The sequence below is a fragment of the Mesoplodon densirostris genome, chromosome 4 (genome assembly GCF_025265405.1).
Source record: "Mesoplodon densirostris isolate mMesDen1 chromosome 4, mMesDen1 primary haplotype, whole genome shotgun sequence".
Classification (NCBI taxonomy): Eukaryota; Metazoa; Chordata; class Mammalia; order Artiodactyla; family Ziphiidae; genus Mesoplodon; species Mesoplodon densirostris.
The window spans coordinates 166,304,625-166,310,601 of NC_082664.1; the positions used below are offsets into that span (position 1 = coordinate 166,304,625).

At 44.4% G+C, this 5,977-nt stretch overlaps 1 pseudogene; it reads right to left on the reverse strand.

Moving 5' to 3' along the window:
- Window positions 1-2,284: 2,284 nt before the first annotated feature.
- LOC132487690 (heterogeneous nuclear ribonucleoprotein K-like) lies at window positions 2,285-4,006 on the reverse strand (annotated as a pseudogene).
- Window positions 4,007-5,977: the final 1,971 nt, after the last annotated feature.

A 5,977-nucleotide genomic window follows, 5' to 3' on the forward strand; every position in this document is an offset into this window, starting at 1 on the left:
TCAGGCATCTCAATAAAAGGATAAAAGAAAGCTTGTAAATAATACAGATCTATACATGCCTGCAAAAAAAAATTACACTGTCTAAAAGCTGCAACATCTGTGGAAAATCAAATGTGTTTTAACACTGGCTGGTTAAGTGATGAAAAGGATAGTAAAATGTGCATTCTTAAACAAACAATGAAATGGATTAATGTTCTAAAATTTGTGATTTCTAACATTCTCTTATTACTCATAATTTCATATACCAAAGTCCCTGAATTGAAACCGTTCAAAGGCAGACAACTTCAATATCATTACTTTGTGTCACTAATCTAACCTCTAAGAGATCCCAAATATCATCAGTGCCTTCATCTCCAGTCACATTTTCTTCATCTTTCAAGTTAAGATAACAAGACAAATGCTGACCTCAGCATCTAACAGGATATAGTATTTTTTTGTTTGTTTGTTTTTTAATTTTTATTGGAGTATAGTGATTTACAGTGTTGTGTTCATTTCTGCTGTACAGCAGTGATTCAGTTTTATATATATACTTTTCAGATTCTCTTCTACTATAGGTTATTATAAGATATTGAGTATAGTTCCCTGTGCTATACAGTAGGTCCTTGTTGATTATCTATTTTATTTTTTTTTACTTTTTATTTTTTAAAATAAATTTATTTATTATTTTTGGCTGTGTTAGGTCTTCCTTGCTGTGCGTGGGCTTTCTCTAGTTGCGGCGAGCGGGGGCTACTCTTCGTTGCAGTGCATGGGCTTCTCATTGCGGTGGCTTCTCTTGTTGCAGAGCACAGGCTCTAGGCATGCGGGCTTCAGTAGTTGTGGCATGCGGGCACAGTAGTTGTGGCTCATGGGCTCTAGAGTGCAGGCTCAGTAGTTGTGGTGCACGGGCTTAGTTGCTCCGCGGCATGTGGGACCTTCCGGACCAGAGCTCGAACCCGTGTCCCCTGCATTGGCAGGCGGATTCTTAACCACTGCACCGCCAGGGAAGCCCTCTATTTTATATATGGTAGTGTGTATATGTCAATCCCAATCTCCCAGTTTATCCCACCTCCCCTTTCCCCCCCGGTAACCATAAGTTTGTTTTCTACATCTGTGACTCTATTTGTTTTGTAAATAAGTTCACTTGTACCATTTTTTTAGATTCCACGTATAAGCGATATCATATGATATTTAGTATTTTAACTACTGAAACATCACTGCTCTCCCACAATGAATGAAACACTTATTTTCCCAGTATTGTCAATAACTTCAGTGACATGATCATGCTCAGCTGATCCGGTAAGAGGTTAAGATGAGAACTACTGATAAAATGCCATCCACCGCCAGGGCTGAGTGACACCCATAGGTAGGACGGTGAGCAGAATTCTTTGACCTTGGTCTCATTTTCCATTATGTTTTAACCACCTAAAGTAACTAATTATAAGCAAAATTGGCAATTTACCGATAAATGATTGATTCATCTTAAAGTCATTTATTTGCTAAAAATATATGACTTAGAAGTAATTTATAAGGTTCCTATATCATATAGCTCGTTCTATTTGCAAGTAACTGTGTACCTGTATACTCCTGGGGAAAATCTATAGTCCTAGGGTTCCAAATCTTGTCAAATTATTGCCTCTTCCCCATAACAGTTTACCCAAGACCTCCCAGAGTTAATATGCACATAATTTACTAAACTAGATCAGAGAAAACTCCTTTTACCCCCTACCCTCCACGGGCTTTGGACTTGGAGAGTCCATGGCAGAAAATATCACCCATGAGTTTTTGTTTTTAGGTTCACTAAATTTACTTTAAAAATCATAAAACGTTTCTTACAAAAGAGCATTACATTCTGCACACTGCTCTGAACAGATGACAGGGACATACGGACTATTGTTACTTTTCCTCCCTATCCCACCCCCCCAAATGTTACAGTGACCACAAAGCAAAGCGTTCACAATAATTACATGGGGGGATTTTTTTTTAAACCACCAACAATGAACAAAAATTAAAATTCACTCACTCTGGGCTTCCCTGGTGGCGCAGTGGTTGAGAGTCCGCCTGCCGATGCAGGGGACATGGGTTCGTGCCCCAGTCCGGGAAGATCCCACATGCCACGGAGCGGCTGGACCCGTGAGCCATGGCCGCTGAGCTTGTGCGTCCGGAGCCTGTGCTCCGCAGTGGGAGAGGCTACAACAGTGAGAGGCCCGTGTACCGCAAAAAAAAAAAAAAAAAAAATTCACTCACTCTGCTGCTGTTTCAAAATTTCAATGTTTTTGCACACCCTCCCCCAACCCCCAACCCTGTTTTTAAGGAACTAAAACATTATATCTGGTGAACAGCAAAGATTTCACTACACCTCAAATGCAGAACACCTATGAAGCAGAGGAATGTTGGCTTTTTAAACAGAAGCAGGTAAAAAAAAAAATGATGCAGGACTCCTTCAGTTCTTCATTAGTTTTAGAAAAACTTTCCAGAATACTGCTTCACACTATAAAAAAGAAAAACTATCTTGCATTAGAATGCTTCAACATCTGCATACTGTTTCACACTGTTCTGCAGCAAATACTGTGCATTCTGTATCTGGTCCTGTGTTCGTTCCTGTAATGGTAACGATCCGGTCTTCGGACCCTTCTAAAGGCTCATCAATTTTGATCGAAGCTCCTGACTCATGACAGATTTGTTTAATCCACTGACCACCTTTGCCAATAATAGATCCAGCCAGGTCTTTGGGAATAGTTACTTGTGTAGTAATGATAGGTCCACCAAGATCACCGTATGAGCCACGACCCCCTGCATAGGAATAATCATATCCAGAGCCACCCTGTGGTTCATAAGCCATCTGCCGCTCTGACGGGCTCCATGTATCTACTGCAGAGTCGCAGGTTTCATCAGCGCTGAAACCAACCATGCCATCATAACGGTCTCCAGGTCTCCCTCTTCTGCCATAGGCCATTAGATTCCCTCCTCTAGGTGGTGGTGGTGGAGAAGGAGGAAGATTCCGAGCTCTGCCACCACCCCGGCCCCCTCGTCCAGGAGGAGGTGGAGGAGGTCCTTGGCGAGGGCTCCTGTCATCACAATCTCCTCTGGATGGAGGCATGGGACGCCCACCCCGACCAGGAGGCATTCTGTCAAAACCACCTCTTCCTGGCATGGGAAATCACACGGGACGTCCACAGCGGTCACTGACCATCACTGTAAAACCACCATAATCATAGGTTTCATCGTAAAAATTGGGATCATAAGGCTGAGCACGTCCTTCAATGGGAGACTCTGATATAAGATCAAGGATGATCTTTATGCACTCTACAACCTTATCAGGTTTTCCTCCAATAAGAACAACTCTGTCAGTGGATTGAGGACAACGTTCCCGGAAAAGCTTGATTGTTGTCTGAGTGTTCCTCGAAGTTCTTTGATTTTAGCGCCTTTGACCCCAATAATTCCTCCAGCCAGACTCTGATGAATCAACAGTCTCAACTCGCAGTCAAAGTTGCATCCTTCAGAGTGTTGGTTATTTAAGCATTCCACAGCTTCAGATTCTAGCGGGAGCTGGCTGGTTGCAGTGGGTGATGGCAACTGCAGGCCCTCTTCCAAGGTAGGGATGATTTTCTTCAGAATTTCTCCAATTGTTTCAGTATCAGCACTGATACTCAATGTGCGCTCGGGGCCACTGCTGCCTGCGAATAAAACACTGGCGTTGTAGTCTGTACGGAGAGCCTTAATATTCTTGCCTCCTTTTCCAATCACTGCCCCAGCATTCTTGCTCTGAAGCAGAATGCGTAATTCAACCATCTCATCAGTGTTTCTAGATCTTTCAAAAGTTTGTTCCTCTTCCATATCTTCAGCAGGACGCTTACCAAATTCGCCATTGGTTTCAGTGTTGGGAAAGGTTTCCTCTGGCTGTTCAGTTTCCATTTTCTTACATTAAAGGGACACACCAATCAGTTATTAAATCTATCCTTGCAGGGCAGAACTGAAGTGTTCTGGCTGGGACCAACTGACACCCTAGTGCTGCAGTAGCGGGGCAAGGCTACCGTCCCCATGCCGCCGCACTGCCTCGGCGGGTCACAGCTAGACAGAGAACGAGCCCACCCACGAGTTTTTAAAATTTTCATAGACTAAGAATATTTCAAAGAAAAGGAATTACAGAAATAGCACATACACTATGTAGGGCTGTGGCGTTAAAAACCATCTTGCATGCTCAATAAATGCAGGCTAGGAACAGCCACTCAAGGGCAACCATGGCTTAGAGGGAGATGGGGTAAGGCCTGACCCAGACCACGTGGTCAGTGTTCTCCAAAATGAGTGTCTGCATAAACAGGTGTGGTACTGGCCAGAGATAGGAACGTCCAGAGCTGCTGAACCAAATCTCAACATAGGGAATGATAAACACAAATAGACACATGGGCACACTCATGTTGCCCTCTATCTAAAAAGCCCACTTTCAGGGAACTCCCTGGCGGTCAAGTGGTTAGGACTCCACGCTTCCACTGATGGGGTTCCATGTTCAATACCTGGTCGGGGAACTGCGTGGCCCAAAAATTAAAAAATAAATAAAAATCCTATTTTCATTAAGAGCCTCCTTATCTGGGCTACTTAACTTCCTCAAAAGTGTACCAATAGTTACTGTGTTTTGAAAGGGAAGAATTTGGGAATTCCCTAGTGTTCCAGTGGTTAGGACTCGGCGCTTTCACTGCCTTGGGCCCCAGTTTGATCCCTGGTTGGGGAACTAAGATCCCACAAGCCGAGCGGCACAGCCATAAGTAAATGAATGAATATAAATAAAAGGTAAGAATTTAAAAATCTATTCCCAAGTCAAGCCCGACACTAGTCTGCCACATCAGTGCTTCCCAGAGCTCACCAGACACTAAAAGCAGGACCCATCAGAGCTCACCAGACACTAAAATCAGGACCCATCACGAGCCTCATTAAGAGCCAGCTGTTCTAGAGACATTGTGCCATGTGTCAGCGATCGATGGGTCCACAGGGTCCTGCATCCTCCCATTGGGTCCAGCGTCCTCCCATTGTTTCAGGGACAACAGGAGCTAATGTTTTTTAGAAAGCTATGCTTTCACCAAAAGGTGGTCGAAAATCCAGTTTATAGAAAAAGAGAGGCATCATGGGGATATAAAGATGACTACACTAGATAAGAGTTCTGAGTCTCTCCATTCCCAGTAACTATAAACATTTAAGTAAATCAACCTAAAATCTGGTTTCCTTGCCTATAAAATTAAAGGAGTAAGTTATACCTTTATGACCTCTTTTAGCTTGAGGATTCTATTTCAATGTGTACATCTGTAGCTTTGATTGATATCCCAACAGCTAGTCCTTAAAACTGTAGGATCATTTTCCCCTGATCGGCGTCATGGATTTTCAACAGCAGAGAAAAAGGATGCCTGCTTTTGTCCGTTAGAACAGGAAAGGTTCGGGTGTTCTTAAGTCCACCTGCTTGGACCACAGAACTGTCTCCACCAACCACCTACCTGGCCAGCACACACCCACTCCAGCCACCTTCCTGCTTTGGGTCCCCGCTCCCTTGCTCCCTGCCGGCTTTGCTCTTGGCCCTGAGCCCTAACAGCTTTGTGACCTTGGGCAAGTTACTTACCCTTTCCAAGCCTGCTTCCTCATCTGCAAGACGGGGATGATGATAAAAGCACCAACACTGACGAGAATTGGGTGGGATAAGCCCCGTATGGTGCACGGTTTGGTGCCTGGCACAGGGAAAGCACTCAGTAAACGGCAGCGGTTACTTTTGATAAGGACAACTGCGTGCTTAGAGCACCCACAGGGCTCAGGACGTAACGGAAGAGTCTGTGAAGTGCCGGCAAAGGGCCAGTGTTGCCGGGCCCCTGGTCCTCTCCTTCTGGACCCCTTGTCACTTATAGACTTGAAGGAATGAACATGCTGACTGACTCCCTGTGTCTCTTCCCAGAGACTCATCCTACAAGCCCTGAAGATGGGACAGGACTCTAAGGAGACAGGTGGCATCATCAATGAATCT